Here is a 17485-nt window from a genome sequence, read left to right on the forward strand (position 1 = left end):
CAGGTCAAAATTTGTAATATGGCAGCTCTAAAGCGTCTTCAAGCGCGAAAGATCATCTTTGGGGTTATCTTTGAACCCACTCTGGGGGTTTGGGCTGCGCCCTGTTTACATCACGTAAGTACGCCACAGTTTCATTGAAATTTCTCGCACTCAACATGTGCTAATATTGGCGTGATTTTCAGTGCTATATGCAAGACTAAAATGCAAGTATGCCACACCTTTCAGCCACTCTGCCTTTTGTCTCTCTCTCTCTCTCGCTCTCTCTCACTCTTCTCCATGGAAAAGCATACAGTAGCTCGCCTCAACCCATAAGGCTCAGGTACACGCATAGTTAATACTCAGCCAGCCGAACACATTTAGAACCATCTAACAAAGACATCTGTTCACGCTGCTTCTCTTGAGACGCTTGCACACTGCGAACATATGCCAGCTTCCCCAAAAAAACGATTTCTTTGGTCGCGTGGTTTTTGCATGCCTATAGCACATCCTAATTTTTCTGAACCTATGTAGAGACAGCAGGGATGCTATCGTTTTTGGGCATGTCCTTCAAAGGAGCCTGAAGTAACACCATTTTCGGTTCGGTTTTTTCCTTTCTAAAATTTCGAAGATATCCCGTATAATGTGTTTGTAGTCAACCACTCTGTCGATGCTACAGCCGTGGAGGGTACTGATCCTGGAGAGAGCTAGTGATGGCGCCAGCACTTACCATGATTGGCTAACACGCGCTCAAAATCTGTGTACTGGATACAGCTGGCTCCTGCGCCTTGTTCATTAATTCTAGCACGCGGCCTTCCCAATTGCGGTCCTAAAATTAAGTTTGCTTCTTTTAAATACATGACAATGGTTGCTTCGTTTCGTTTTCCATCTATGATGGCGCATGCCCAGTGAGGGAGATTGTCCAAGATTCGGATGGTACTAGGAAAATGCAGTTATTACTAAAATCAGTAAGGCGGAGGGGGGGGGGGGGGATTTTCAGGAAAATATGAATGAAAATTACGTATGAAGAACCTAACGAAATGGCCCTGAAACAACTAAAACTGCCTCCATCGCTGAGCAAACACAATTTCGCGCGACTGCTTGGTCTTCATTAGTATTCTTCTTCTAGCGTCCCACTTCTTCTGATGTTTACTGGATGGCGCTGACGTCGTCTCGTTTTCTTCAAGGATAACGTGAGGCCTATTGATGCGTTAGCCCAAATTTGAGAAAAGCCGAACGAATCCAGCGGTAAGGAACTAAAGTGTTGTATTAGTAGGCACCAGTGGCTTAAGTCTGAGTAGGTAAGAGGAGGGAGATAAGCCGCGTCTTTCCACTTCACCACCGAGAGGCGCAGCTTCCACAAGCAATTACGTCTGACTTCTTTTACTTCTCGAAAGGAGATAGCTCGCTCGCAGCAGCGAATGTTCACTGCAACAGACACCGCACCAAATAGTCTACGGGGTACTGAGCTTTATATTTCGCCAGCTATTACGTCACTGCTTCGCGATACAGGCGACATTGTAATTCTTTTTTTTTTTATCTCGGCAGTTAGTAAATAATGAACCATAAGAATCGTTTCTTTTTCCCGGTCCACAGTACAAATGGAAGCGTGGGATATGCTGTCACGGCACAGTGCGTGACAGCCTGACATCATTCTTCGCAGCGTCACGCGGATTTGTGCATGTTTACCGTTTCAGCCGTCTTGCTGACTGTGACGAAGCGCCTAAAAACACCTTCATCGCCTTATTTCTCCGCGTCTAGCGGTTCTGCTTCTTGTTCGCTTGTCACCATTACCGCTCTTCTCAGTAACGGAGTTCTGACGTGAAATTAGAGAGCTTTAGATTAAGGAACGCAAGATGGCTTACGTTTTCTTATCGAAAGCTCTCTAATTTCGACCTGTCATTTGTGCGTGCGCTGCGTGCGTGCGTGTGTAGTGAATGGGCAAACCCTCTATATTCTACAGAAACTATTGGCAAGAGGGAGAGCGCCCTGAATAATTTACTAGAATACTTCGTTCTACGAACCAAGGCCGAGATTCACAAAGCTTTTGGTTCGTAAGGGTTCTTTGCCTTAGGTCGTCCGCCTTCTCCATTATGTCCAGCAGCAGGATTGGCTAGAATTTTCTCTTACGGACAATTCTAGCGTAAGAGATTTTTCTGAATGTCCCAGGTTCGGTAGACATGACGTCATGATACATGGGCTTGCTCCGTTCCGGCGATCGACTCGGTTGCCACTGGCGCGCGCAGTCACAAGGAACGCGTGCAAACGCTTTGTTTATTTCTTTAACGAGCAACGTCACAATATCTAACCTCCTTGCTACGCAACGTTAGTAGATTTTCTTATTTGTCATGACGTCACAGTAACGTCTCTGACGCTAAGTCCGGCATTTCGAGACCCAACTTAAGTACCAAAATAACATCTCTTGTATGAGTGTTTCCAAACCTTCATACTTGCAAAGTGGTATCCTTCTACGTGCGAAAAGCGTCTTGTTGGAGTTATAACTTCAAAAATATGTGACAGTACTCCTTAGATACCGGAATTCACCTGCAAATTCACTTTCGCCTCCAGCTTCGTAGTTGTCTTCGAGGGCCCTGCCTGATCGACCCTCTGGCGTGCGCCACACGTTCGTCGGATTTTAGCAAGATTACATTCCTTTCGTATAATCCACCGCTCAGTGCCTGCCACCATTTGGTACACCGAGCGTCTAAAAGGAAAAGAATTCGAATAGTATCCTTACATTATCGAGGCCCTATATACAGGCATTCATGGCTGTTTTCTCAGTCTACCCATTTATCTTCAGGACCAGTTATAGGGCGATGCAGTACCACAGAGGGAGCTGCTTGTGACGGAACCGCCACTCTTTCTAGCGTTTAATGGTTGATGTGTTTTCGATGTTTTGTTGTCTTAATCACCGTTAATGAGGTCGGCGATACGCGCCCGAGATGTCAGGGGCCCTGATGAAGCGAGCGTGAAGCTGCTCGTATGTACGCCGTGGGTTAAGAAACTTAGTAAGCAGTTCTGTCAACAGTGGTCGAACAAGGCCACGTCTTGGGTTCGAGCCGAAGTTTCGACAAGGGTACTTGTCTTTCCTTGAAACTTTAGCTGTTTCAATATTAAGTTCGAGGTAGATGTCAATACTGCCTTCACAAACACACGTATAATTATAATCGTCGCCGCCGATATAGTGTGTTATAACAACTCCTGTTACAGTGCAAGAGCACATGTGGCGTACGTTTGCGCTGGATGTGAATAAACAACCCGCAAAGCAAGAACGAGGTGTTTCAAGCGCTGCTAAGTTGAGCGAGCTGTCCACTTGTTCGTTCACTTATTGAGCCAGCTTAATGAGCGTGCCTCTTCATTTGGCTTTCTCTTTGGGAACCACCTTCGTTCTTCCTCCCTCTGTTTTCGTTCATTCTTTCTTTTTTTTTTTTCTAATGCACTTTTATATCTCTGTTTCTCTTTGAGCTTCAGGAAGAGCGAACAAAAAAAAAAATGAAAAGGGAAACAAGAGGAGGTCGGACTCCTAGCTTGTTTGTCGCCGTTGGTAGGAGGTGCGGAGTTATTGATACGGTGTTATTGATACGACCATGATTGCCCACCTCTCCGCGCCCTCTTTTTCCCCCGCTCTCTTCTTTTCCTCCTGCCTTCTCTCCGTTAATATCTATACATGTATATGTTTTTTTTTTTCTCCTGCCCGGCAACGTGACGTCCCTTTTCCAGCGAAGGCGACGCGCGGACGTGAGCGTGCGGGGAGCAATGAAAAATGGTTTTAAAAACGCTCGCTGCCGAGCAGTCGCTTGGCAGTCCGAGAGCGTCAGGTTCGTCACCGCGTGCCTCGAGCCACTTCCCCCGTCCCTGTAGTATCCCTCTCCTGCTCGTTCTCTCCGTTGTGACTTCGCTCGGTGTTCTTCCCTTCTTTTTTCACATGTTATTTTTGCCTTATTCCCCTCCGCTCTTTCTTTGATGCTCCTGCATCGGGGGTTCTCCGCACCGTGCATCATCCCGGCTTTGATTGAGTTACACACAACACGCTTCGTGTCCTGGAGAAGAGTAAAAAAGAGAATAAAAGTGAGAAACTGCCTTGTGCGTTGGTTTCCTGCCGGGCTCTTCGCGCAAAGCGTTGGCATGCGGCCGCTTTATGCCCGCCGTCTCACGTCGCGCCCGCTCAGTGCATGCGACGATTGAGCTTTCTGCCTTGCCTATATATACGTGTGGAGCTGGCAATCTGCGCGGCTACACGAGGGCTTCATTCACGCGATTTTTTTTTTTTTTTTCCATGTGAGGGCGTCGGCAGGTGGAATTTCTCTTTAAAGCGGAGCTTTCCTTTGCTGCCTAGAGAAGCGATGCCGCCGTGAGAAGCGCGTTGCGTACCAGCGGTGCATATGCCGCTAAATATGTTGTCCGTTCTGATCAGCTATTCTCGAAGATCTGATGTGAAACTAGATTGAACGACGAAGACTTGTTTCTGCATTTAGTGTGTTCTCGGAGAGTGTCTTGTGTTGCGTGTTTTCGGGAAACATCACAAATTAGGTTGTTGTTGTTCTTTTTTTTTTTTCATTTTTTTTCGAGAACTCGGGCGCCCGTATCAACATAGTACGATTACAAGTCGTAATTCGTATATTTTTCTTTTCTTTTTTTTCAATGTTTCTAATTCGCGCCCATTCCTTCCGTACCATTTTCTGCTCCTATGGCTAAATGTATGTCCTGCGCTGTTTAAGGCTAGGAAAATCAATGCGCATTGCATAAAGTATCTTGTATTCGTTTTTAAGTTGAGCGATAAGATCCCTTTCGACAAAGCTTAACGGAACTGCTGTTAACCTGCTTGCACCTGAGAGGATAACGCGTATCTATATCCCAACTAGTGATTCTGGTCCTGCCAGGTTTTTTCACCGCGCTAGCAACCGTGTCGGTCGGTGCGGCGCAAAGCAATTACTCAGCTTTTTCGAATTAGGGTTTTTTTTTTCTTTTTTAATCTTCCTGTTTAATTGCCACTCGCGGTCTGCGCATTCGAAATATCCCGCCGAGAGCGCCATCTGGCGCTGAATCCTCGAACTATAAAAAAAACCGCAAATGTCATTGGTCGCCGTTACTCGTTTCAATATATGGCGAAGCCTTTTTATCCCGCTTTATTTTCTTTCAGTCGTCAAGTGATTTTAAGCGTGGACTCGTTTCCCTTGTCACCGCGCGCACGCGCGGGCACATTGCGTACCCACCGGTGCGTGCCGCCGTTGCTCAACGCTAGAGAGCGCGCGCGGTCGTATAACGTAGCATAACGCGAAGCCTGTCGCTCCTGTCGGGGAAATATACACTGGCTCGAGAGTTTATGACGCGAGCGCAGCCTGGCGGCTTTTGTGGTGCGTTTCTGGGGTAGAGGTAGGGGAGGGGGGTTGGAATGCCCTGCACACAAGCTTCAGGAAATGGGACGTAAGGAGGGGGAGAGGGGGGGGGAGGGGTGAGCGAGCGCGAGTCTCTAGGCGCAGCCACCTACGATCCTAGGCGCGAGCAATAACGCTCGCGCCGTCCGAGCGGCCGTATTTGTTGTGCCCGGTGTCTGCGCCTCCCTTTCCCTACCCTCTCGCCCACCACCACGTGTGCGCGCTCGTTACCTACACACGCGCGCACTCGGGAACTGCTCCCGAGGCGGCCGACATATTGCCAAGTTTATGTATGCCGCGAGGATCGGCCACCGCGCCGTCAATTGAAAATCTCGCCCTCTTTTTCCCGGTCTCACCCGCTCGGCTTTCTTTGTAATATACGACCGATTCTGCTTTGCCGGTTTTTCCCAATTTTTCTGCGTGAGGAAATAAAGCTGTTGCACCTATCTTATTTCCTTTCATTTTCCTATTTAAGTCCTGTCTGCGTTTTCCTTGTTTAGTCGTGGCTCTACTCTGCACTTTAGCTTGCAATATATACGCTACTCGCGGGCTCTGTGCGCTGACGCTGTTCATTGTGACGTAGCGCCCTGTCGTGTCGTGTTGCACTGCTGCTTCATGCTTTTTTTTTTTTTCCCTGTTTCTTTAACGTGATACTGGCTGGAATGGAAGTTCTTTTGCGTTGTTCTGACCTTTTAACGGGAAATTCGCTGCCACATAACTGCATCTGTTTGGTGAACAAGACAGATATTCCTTCCTTCTTAAATCCGATAAACACTCCAGCAGTGATGCGCCCATGCACCGTATCCGTCTCCGTTGAGCCTCCATTACGTCACATCCTTCTTGGGAGTTGCTTCTCGACATTCAAAGGCAGCTCCGAAGAGTTAAGAGTTCTGCTGCACGAAGTTTATACCGTATTTAACCAGGGAGGTGTACGGCTGCTGGCAAGCAGAAAATCCGACGATTTTAGCGTTGGCCTTAATTGAGACATTGATGTCATTTCCAGTGCGTCCATGCGTGAATCTGTGTCCACCGATGCGATTATGTTTTGTTTATGGACGAGCGAAATGCGACCGAAAGTGATTAGTGGGTGAACAGCGCTTTGACGTCATCATAAGCACATTTCTGTATTTCTCGAGCGTGGCGGGTTATATTGTAAGCATGATCCATTTTGGATCACAGCCATCGTCGTATTTCAATTTGCTTTGTACGTCTCGATATCATTGTCATCTCATCACGTCTTAATGATCCATTATCCTTAGGAACGTGACGTATCTATTCCGTCCTGCTCTAGTTGTAGTCTTCCTTAGCATTGAAGGTCGAGCACGCCGTGGTGGCTCAGTTAGCTAAGGTGTTGCGCTGCTGAACACGAGGTCGCGGGATCGAATCCCGGCCGCGGCGGCCGCATTTCGATGGAGTCGAAATGCAAAAACGCCCGTGCGCTTGCGTTGTAGTGCACGTTAAAGAACCCCATGTGGTCAAAATTAATCCGGAGCCCTCCACAACGGCGTGCCTCATAATCAGAACTAATTTTGGCACGTAGAACCCCAGAAAGAAGAACAAACACGCTAACTTCAATAAAGAAATGTTCAACTAAACGTAGAAAGAGTTAGAAACAGTTATTTTATTCGTGCATCGCCGCTTCCTCGTTACTGGCGCAAGTGCTTCACAAAGCATAGTAATCATATTATGTGATTTTCATGACACCTCCTTGGCGTTGTGGCTACGTACACCTGCCTCCTTACGCGTTATCTTCAAATACAAGTGGTGCAAGTGATGTCGACCTCCGCAGTCTAAAATGATTCTTCCGACTCGACTCCGCCTTAAGCTCCAGAAAGCCTTTCGGACGTCGCACTAAACTGGCTCGTTGTTGCGGGCATACCGATTGATTGTTCCATCGCAACTGTCTGCGAAATGGCGATCCGGATCGCTGCGTAACACAGGCAGCGGTCGCTGTCTCCGCCTCCGTAGTCGACCCAGGTGCTGGTGTTGCGAGAGCATGTGGACAGTTTCCAATGCTACCGCGGTTCGCGTGTCACCGCGCCGTTACGAAAAGGCGTCGCCGGTTGGTCCGCGCTCCCTGTTCCGCGTGTTTCGCCGGGCAGCCTGATTTAATGAGCACCTGCGGGGTGCTCGGTGCTCTCGCCTGATTATAGCTCTCGGTTTCAGCGGCGGCACGTGACCGCAATCGCGGAGCCCAGGGTCAGGATAAGTTGCCACGAACGACTGCTCGCACGCAACGCCTTGCATCGCAGCGTATGAATCTGTGCTCATATTTAGTATACGCGATCGCTTTTTCGCATGCCGTTCCGGACCACTTGGAAGGAGCTCTGCATGGAGAGAGGGGCGCTGAGTGTTGCGACACGCCTGGCGTTGACGTTGTGCTTCTTTTCTTCATTTGTGCTCTCCCTCTCTTGAGCTTGTATTTAGTTTATAGGGTTTCTTCAGAAGTTGCGGCCGTCGATGGCGTGTGCGTGCCTATCGGGCTAAACGGTGCACGCGATGCAACGTGCGAAATATTTATGCCCCCGTTTCGTCTTGCGTGCTGACATGCCGACTGCACATTTTAACGGCACAGGACATGCAGGGGCCTGGTTCGTTTTGCTTGGTTTTGATCTCCGCGTTGCAGTGTAATTGATAGCGAACTCTTGCTGGTGTTCGCGTTCGTGCTTTCCGGGCGCTTTTCACTCGCGGCGCTTAGAGAGAGAGCGAGAGAAAGGAGTGAGGTTAATTAGACTTCATCCGGTTTGCTACTTTGCGTGTGGGGAGAGGGATAGGAGACCGAAAGAAATAGAGAGAGAGAGAGAGAGCGAACACGTTACTCTTGTTCATTCACCCTCGCTTATCAAGGTGGCGCGCTTCCACAGTCGCGCACTCAAGTCTGTCGCCTTCATGTGCTGCAGTAGAGTTCTTGTGGCTTTTTTAGGCTGGTGAGCTGTGAGACCAAGCTCCCAATACATTTGCTTTAGTAAAATACCCACTGTCCAGTCTACTCAAGGCGCACTGCAGTCTGGCGTTGTTTGTCGATGAGATGGTCTATGGTCTCGTCCCATCTGCATTTAGCGCACATGGGCACACGTGGTGCTGAAGTGCCCTGGGCGCTAGGCACCACAGACATGCTAGGCATGCCATGTAACGTGTGAGCTCTTCCAGTGTAATAATATATTTTGACAAATTTATCAAAAAGCCCGCCAGCCGTACCCGAAACATATCCATTCTACATAGCGCCATGACTATGTCCTAATTGTAGGAGAATACCGCCCCAAATACCCGCCTGTTCCCCAACTGTTCTGTCTCTCTCTCTCTCTCTCTTTGCTAGGAGAACAAGCTGCCTGAAGTGCCAGTGTGCTCTGAAAAGGAAGTCTTGTTTACCTCCATGTTGTAACTTCTCTGTCCTAACGCACTCGAGCAATGCTCGGTGACTTTTCAATAATATATATATATATATATACAGGGTGTCCCAGCTATCACGCACCACGATTTAAAAATAGAGGAACGGCGTTACGTGAAGCAAACCTAGTGCGTATTGTTTCCAGTACAGCGGAGTATCCGCCAGTATTTTTTTTTTCGTTACTGAGATTTAATTAATTCATGGTAATTAATTATCTAACTCGAGAAGTACTGTCCTAATTATCAAAGTGTCAATGAGAAAGTTGTAGAGCAACATGAAAAACTCCCGATACAGCTTTCCGTTGCTTAATACGTGCTACATAAAAGTGTTTTTCCGAGCATGAAAGAAGCCCGCGAATACAGGCAAAGTGCCTCGAGCCGCCAGTCGTGCGGCAATTCTGCGTGTATTCGCGGGCTTCTTTCACACTCGGAAAAACACATTTATGTAGCACGTATTGAGCAACAGATAGCTGTATCGGCAGTTGTTCATGAAGCTCTACAACTTTCTCATTGACACTTTGACAATTAGGACAGTACTTCTCGAGTTAGATAATTAATTACAATTATTTAATTAAATCTCAGTAACGAAGAAAATACTGGCGGATACTCCACTGTACTGGAAACAATACGCACTAGGTTTGCTTCGCGTAACGCCGTTCCTGTATTTTTAAATCGTGCTGCGTGATAGCTGGGACACCCTGTATATATATTGCTTGTAGCTTCCGAAATAAATAGAAGCTTTTTGTTCGGCACAGAAAAAAGCTTCGCTTGAAAAGTGTGCGCTATTACCTTAAAGTGAAATAGCCAATGACGTAGAACACCATGTCATACGTGACGCCACTACGACGTCAGAGTCGCTACCTCTTTCGGAAATTTAGTCTCTTCGAAAACATGTGGAGAGAGTTCGCACAATAAGCAACCTGCCCGTCTAGCCGTATCTGTAATTCATTCTTATTGTTCCTGTAAAACGGCATGTGCATATACTCGCAACACGGGCAATGCGCGCCGACACGTGAATAATACCCTCGATATTCAAAGCAGGGCATCCGTTCATCTTTTTCATAAAGGTAGTGGGTGGGCTTCTCGGTGTGCTATAATGGCGATGCGTCATATATACCGCTTCTCGCGTTCACTCACCCTCCCGGCATTTACAAAGGTCGACTGGAAATTTTTCTCTCTATCTATATGTGACTTCATCAAATCAGGGGCACTGACCACCTTCGACTCGAGCATTCACTATGTGTAGGTTGAGGCTGACCTGGACCGGCCAAGAGGCAGAAACGACTGACAGAGCGCCTGCCTTCAGAACCCAATTCTCCGTCAGTAACCGTCCCGCTCCTCTATTGCTCGTTAGGTGAAGACGTGGTTGAAAATATATCTCCTATCTCCTAAGGTATATACACACACACACACACACACACACACACACACACACACACACCACACACACACACACACACACACACACACACACACACACACACACACACACACACACACACACACCACACACACACACAACCACACACACACACACACACACACACCACACACACCCACACACACACACCACCACTCACACAACACAATACACACAACACACACGCACGCACGCACGCACAACACACCACACACACACACACACACACGCACGCACACGCACACACACACACACACACACACACACACACACACACACACTTCGGTATCACCCGTACGAAACCAGGATCTTTTCGGGTTAACCTCCCTGCCTTTCCCACCACGTTTATTCTCTCTCTCTACTGTAGGACAATCAGGAGCTCTTCCGTAGGGTAACGCAACATGGTCACAGTTTCCTAAGTAGCACACGTGTGCGTCTTGCGGAAAATGTAGCAGCACAACGAAAAAATGGTTTTACATTAATTTTGTACTATAGAGTATATTCGCACTCTTGTTGATTTCTAGATTAACTAGAAATCAATCAATTTTCTTACATCTGAGCTTTATGCCGATAGTAAACAGTGAAGAGCTGGTGATCACGTTGCGAATGCGAGCTAGTAGAGATACAGAGCACGTAAGCAAGAATAGAAAAAAAGGGGGGCATTTGCATAACAAGGTCGCTCCCCGACAGCTTGTTCTGCCTTTCGCAATCGTGGCGCGCTGTCTCATTGTAAATTCTTCGGGGGCACTTGGAGACATCGCACGCTTCTCCGGGATTTTCTATATGCAGACGCGAGCAGGGCTACAGCAGCTGTTGCTTGAATGCGTGCTCTGTGCGTGTATGTACAAAGACGACCGCGACCTGCGCGCAACGTGTGCTGCGTCGCTCACGGCTGCGCTGCTGGGGACCGGCTGCATCTATCGCATCTGTGAGTGCTTAAGCAGGCGCTCTTGCATGTTTGTGTTTTATGACGTATGTGCACGTGGTGTTGTGCTAGCCTTCCCGGGGGAAAAAAAAAAAGCTGAAGAAATGGCTCTATCGGTGCGTGAAACAGTAGACGATTCAACTGGTTACGTTTAGGATCGTGAAATAACCGCTAGCCTGCGCAAAAGCAACACGCAGTTCTGAAACACCTAGCAGCATACATTCGTTCTTAGGGAGTTTTAGCTTTTGCAAAGTTAGTGGACACAAGCCGCTGGGCAACCAAAGAACCGAAGCTGGGCATGTCGTTTTGCGTGTGCAAAGATCCTTTTAAGTACTTCCTCATCGCTGCACCACCCTCTGAAGTTTATAGCCGTTTTGGTCGAGGAGTGGGAACCTTATAAAACGCAACGCATGCGTAACTGATGAATTATTTTGTCTCTGCTTATCTTATCGCAGGTAAGCCGAGTCGACGTGCATGGTTATGCCGGGAGCCCTTGGCTTGTGGTGTTCTGGATTTGGATTTGTCAGGCTTGTAGCCTGTCGGTAAGCCGGGCGTAAAGCCCTGATATATAGCGACGAGTACGATGGACTATCGTGCAGCATCTGATAATCGTTACTATACTACGATTATGTACTACCGACCAAAAAAGTTTACGGACCAAGGGATCTGACAATAAGCTGAATATCACCGCAGCCTCAACTCGCAGCCTGGTATTCCCATTTCCACCCTCTACAGGTATACGAACAACATTGTGATGTATGGTTTTACTGGCTACTTTTAAAGGCTGCTCGAATATTTAGCGTTTTCTGAGATCCCGTGGTCCGTAAAGTCTTTTGGTCGATAGTACTGTTGTTCTGCGCATGGTTAAGCGGTTCATCAATCGTCCAACGAGTAAAATGACATTTCGTCCTTCCAGCAACCGCTGTTGTTCCCGGTGTTCCTAGGTGTGCCGAAGGAACACTGATGACGCGATAGGTTCCCATTACTTACGTATTTTATATATGTGAACATGTTCACTTTATATTCCAAGAAAGAAAAGGGTTTGTTATGCTTGAGTGGGAGAATGGCTTGACCGGACAAACTATATATGGCAGCTATGTGCTGATAAAATAGAAAATTGGGAAAATTTCGCTAGCACCGATAGGAAATTAGGATCGATCTCGGTATCACCGAGATCGGTCGCACTAGTAGTGTAATACTGTTGAGGAAGTTATTTCGGCTTTTACAGGAGCAGCGGTTTTTGTCAATGTCTCGCACACGCGGATGCACCGGAAATTAAGTTATCGCCCGACGTGGCCGCACCTTGCCTGTGCGCTTCTAACCGCACGGATAGCCGTTTCTAACCTATTTTCTCCTTCACGGGAAGTGAGTAGAGTTTTAGACTTTGGCTATATGCTTTATATCTCACCTTGCCAGTAAATTTAGAGCGCTTCCTCGGCGTTCTTCCTGGGGTTATTTCTCGATATCGAGGGGTGAAAGCCTAGCCCATGGTCACACGCAGGCGATTCGCAGTGTCACTGCAATGGGGCGATGGTGCAATCTGTGACCGCTACGCCAAAACACCGTGAAAAATGTCGCGCGGTGATAGGTGGCGCCACCGTTCTGTTGCGGAGAAATCGGCATCTTTGGAGCCGGACATGCACTTGTCATTGCCTTGGATTGGCGCTGCTTCAAGCAGCATACGCCAGCATATGTGCTCCCTTCACTCGTGTGTCAATGTTCGGACCCGTCAAGTCAGTTTTATCATGTTTCGTGATTCGTCAACCCGTCATACACGCGTGAACTTCTCGTCGCTAAACTTTATGCTTCAGTGACGTGTCTGACAATCCTGCATAACTCCGCCAGTACCGATGGCTGCATCGGCGGCAAAGAATTCAACGGAGCTCGCTGCTTCTGCCATAGCCTACTTTAGTTCAGGAAGCAGATAGTCCTATTTTTTCTCCCTCTCCAGAGTATAAAATGTTTTGTGAATATAGCAGGACGCAGCGGTTACTGTCGCCGCTAACAAGAAGCATATAGCATAGTCTCTTTTGACACTTCAACAATATGCCGTGGTTACAGTAGTTCATTTCGAGCTCTATTAGGAGCGCTTTTTTCTGTCTGCTAAACCGCATATACATAACTAAGAAATATCAGATGCCCGGCGTGATGCTCCACATTTGCGCGCAGCGTTATTCGTTTCTGTGTTTGAGGACGTGACGAGAAATTCGTTTTCAATGATTGACCTTCGGGAAGCCCAGAAACAGATCGCCTCTGTAAAATAGGCGGGCTTCGAGAGATTTCTCCGGAACAATGGCATTGCGCTCGCGCACTCGGACGCACTCAGCATGCGGCCGCATAAACACGCAGAAGCACATGCACACGCGGAGAACCGCGCGTACTGTTGCTTGCATGCGGAGTGGCGTTCCTTTTGTTTACACGTCGTTCGCGGGTTATCCGTCTTTCGCTCCTGCGTGTCCCGTTCGCCCTTGAGTCAAGCCATTGTTTTCTTCTTTTTTTCTCTCTACGCCTAATGCGCGCCACCGTGCGGCTTTTCTCGTTGGGGCTAATGTCCGTGCCGATGACTCGGGCGGCCCCTTAGGTGGCTCGGACAAGGGCCTGGAAATAAAGCATCCTGGCGGCTTCTCTGTCAACCCCCTCCCCCTTCTCTGGCGCGTGCAGTAGTGTGCTAGAGTGTGACTCTGATGTCGGGCGCTCGTCGCTGGGACCTCGCTGTCACTTTGATGTGGCTGCGCTCTCCCTTTCAAGCGCGCTCTCGGACGGCGGGGCCAGTTCCGAGACACGGGGTCAAGCGCGCGCGAACAGCCTGTCCTGACGTTTATGGGGCCGTGATAAAGGACCGAAAACGCTCGGCGCTGAAAGCCACGCCGGCCGGCCGCCGCCTCCCTGGCGCGAACGCGACGCGCTCGTCGATCCTCTTCCTCCTCCTCATCGCGAGTGCAGTGAGCCTGGAGCCAGAGAAGCGCCGATGAGCCAGCCCCTGGTGTGGAAGTAGGCCTCTAAAAGTCCATCACGGTGGTGTTAATGCGCTATGCCGAGTCCATTTGGGAGAGGTTCCGTGGAACAGGTTTGTGCCCTTGTCTGCGCTCCTTGCTGCCCTTCCGTGCCTGTTGTCTCTCTCATTTCTATCTGTCTCTCTCTCCTTATATTTCTGGGATGAGACTAGTCGTCTTATCGGCTGTTTGTGCTTGATTCGCCCGAGCCCCCTTTTTCCCGGGTGCGCTTTCGCGTACAGCGGTGTTTCTTTTGTGGACGTGATTAATTACGAGCTTCCTTTTTCCCCATGGTTCAGTGAAGGCTATGCTCGTTTTCTCTCTCCCTCTCTCTTCATCTCTTTCTCCTCTTGGTTCGCTTAAGGCGAACCTATTTCCTTCTCTCTCGATTTGTTCTGCTCAGCTACCGATGGCACTGTTTCTGTGGCTTCATGCGCGGCGCTTCGTTTCCTTTGGTCGTGAGTTCACCCTGCCCTTGTTTTCGCTATCCGACCGAGACGGGAAGATCTGACTTTTATGAGTGAGGAGGAAAGGGCCCGTCTCCGCTCGCCCCCGCAGTTTGATGGGGTCGTAAAGCGCGCGCTCATGGACTCTAGCGCGCAATTGGATTGCTCGAAGTGAAAGGATTGCCTCAGTAGGTGCTTCGGGCGCACGCCGTCGCTTCTTTTGTCATTCGGCCGCGTTTACCTGCTCGCTTCTTCCGCGTGCGTTCTCTCTTCTTTTTGCATAGTTGGTTTGTATAGTCAGAGAAGGCACCGTTGCTCGGTTTCTCTCCCACTGCTTCCCTGCACTTCATTCCCTCTGGTCCCTTTCCCTTTGAAACGCTTTATCGTTATTTCCCATCTTGGGGCTTTTAGTTGCAAATTAGCTAATTACCGAGTTCTACCGCTGTTATTAGGTTGTGATAAAGCCGCCCGAGTCCCACGATCAACCTCAGCACGATCACATTCCGATGGTGACACTTCGATCTTTGTTTGGTCCGTGTCAACACGTTAGCCTTAGCCAGTAGTGTAGCAGTAGCGACAGAGTTGGTGATAGTGTCCGATTGTCTAGGTATTCTCGATTGCCCGATCTACGTATTCTGAATCGCCGCTGTCCATTTTGTTTGCGCCACAATTTTGCTGCTCTAGCTAAGTACTGTGTAAAGCAATCCATCATCCGTAAGAAAAAGTGTTGGAAGCTTTACCTAAGTTTTCCTGTGCGCTTCATCCGTGCTCTTGTTACGCTTCGTGTCAGCCAAAACGGTTGTTAAAGTGCACTATCGGTTGTTTCCTGGCTACTGTTTTCGGTGTGCTTTGCGGTACAGGTACGCCAAAAAAAAAGTGAAATAATAGAGGTTTTGACAAGTTGGTATTCTATTATTGCAGACCAGTGCGCAGCAATGCAGGAACAGATAAACGACAGAAACTGGCGTAGTGCTTCGCCCGCACCTCTGCGTTCTTTGTCCTTGCATTGTTATGAGCTGGTCTGCAAGAATAAAATTCAAAAAACTGGACATCCAACGCATTGCTAGAATATGAATGACGCGAAGCTTGTTTGAGTTAGCCTGGTAGCAGCTGTAGTAGACGACATGCGCACGGGCCTCGTCGCCTGTAGAACCAGCTTTGTGTGTAACGAAGACGAAGGCACTGTGTGATGTTTGTCAATGAAAGATAGTTGTGGCTGTTCTGTACATACATTTAAGGTTTCTTCTCGCTGGTGTGACTGTGGCGTGCACATACCAATTCTAGAATATTGGCCAAGAATGGGCCAATCTCCTAAGTTCGTTATTCGGTAACACGGCATACCTACGCATTTGTTTCTTTACTCCTGATGTCGATGATATTACGACTCGCATACTCGCGTCGCTAGTGGTTAGTCACTTCTTGCTATCCCGAAATATGGCCGAATTCTATGCGTAGAAGTTGTTGAGCGTTGATGCTTATAAACTTAATCGACATTCTAGCAGATGGCTCTTTGTTTTTTGCACTGTCGCAATAGACTGCTGATAGGTAATTAAACGCTCCTGGCGCAGCCGTGTAGCGTAATTTGCGGACCTGGTATTTGTTCATTCTTCTATTTTTCGCGCTAGAACAATGTTTACCTTCAGCTAGAACCAACTAAGTTAAATTTCTCGCTCGTACAATAATTGGCGACACGGATTTATAGCCCGCCAATATCTATAGCTGAGACACAAAGGATTCGTTGCTGGCAGGAAAAAAAAAACGTATTATATTAGATGTTGCGCGTCACGTTATTTCCAGTGTTTGCAGCGTGGCTTCTCACCGTTCGTTCATTCCGTCCGATTTCAGAGCACGCGCGGAATATCTGCTGGCTGGCAGAAATAAATAAAAAAGTTGTCGCAGTTTCACCTGAAAGGCGAAGCATCAATTTAGCAAACGCGCTTTATCAGCTGTATACTTGGACATGCAGCAGCATCAGAACTGTTGTCGACGCCATGTTTTTTCGCTCATGCGTGCGGCGTTGGTGACTGTTGCCGGAGCCTCTGATATAAATAGGCACTGCCGCAGCACGTCGCCTCCCTTCCCTCCCCCTCCCGCCCCTCCCCCACGGCCTCTCGCGCGTCGGAAGAAGGCGCGTTTGCTCTACATATATGGTGATTGTAAAGGAGAAAAGAGACGCCTACTTCCAGTCGCGAACGCGCGTTTGTTCTCCGCCGTGCGTTTCAGACGCGCCCCTCGCGCCTTTCACTCGCACGCGCGGGACGATCATCCTGCTACGGCTCACGGCGACGGCGACGGCAACGGCGACGCCGACGGCATCTGCTTTTGAGTGTCCAATAATGCTATCGCAATAAAAGAGCAAAGGAAGAGTGCTTAAACACACGCACGTCCGGTTTAACTGCTACCCTGCGCCTGGAGAAAGGAATGAAATAAAAGATAAGGGGAGTGAAATTATGCTAGCTTCGCGCACACATGAAGGCTACACTGAGTCTGTAAGCGCGGTCCTGCAGACCCTGTTTACTTAGGAGACATAACAATGTTCTCGCTGCTTTCTCAGCCAGCCGCGCACACGGCCATTACCCAACGAACTTCGCCTCTGAAAACAGCCTTGTGTTCAGTCGCTTTTAAACTGCCCGGATAGGGCGCCCCTGGAGGTACTAACGGGGACAGTGAGACCGGAGGTGTTCCTTACTTTATTTGTTCCCTGAGGAGTCCCACATAGGCGTGTCACCGATTGTTACGGGGAATGTGCAAGGCTTCGTAAATGCGATCCTCTCCAAACGCAGCGCAACAGTGGACGCATTCGAGGTGCAGCAATAAAAGGACGCTAAGGAGAAGCACTAATTCAGTTTATAGTTGTAAATTATTACTCGAAAACTGTATTTTTGTTCATCTCGGAGCAGGAGGTCGATTACCATAAAAGAAAATGAAGGCCGAACTTTATTTATCGAGTTTCGCGCCGGAAC

The 17485-nt window shown here is 48.5% G+C and overlaps 1 protein-coding gene across 4 annotated transcripts in view; it reads left to right on the plus strand.

Moving 5' to 3' along the window:
• The window catches only part of LOC119456153 (POU domain protein 2), a 649805-nt gene that overhangs the window by 447686 nt on the left and 184634 nt on the right, over positions 1-17485 (plus strand). For 2 of the 4 annotated variants that reach the window (XM_049669567.1, XM_037717771.2), the window contains one exon: positions 11539-11625. The exons of the other annotated variants lie outside the window; for them this stretch is intronic. The gene's annotated coding sequence lies outside the window, so the exon portion shown is untranslated. The remainder of the gene's footprint in view (positions 1-11538; positions 11626-17485) is intronic. 4 annotated transcript variants of the gene reach the window in all.

This window comes from Dermacentor silvarum, chromosome 6 (assembly GCF_013339745.2).
Source record: "Dermacentor silvarum isolate Dsil-2018 chromosome 6, BIME_Dsil_1.4, whole genome shotgun sequence".
Lineage (NCBI taxonomy): Eukaryota > Metazoa > Arthropoda > Arachnida > Ixodida > Ixodidae > Dermacentor > Dermacentor silvarum.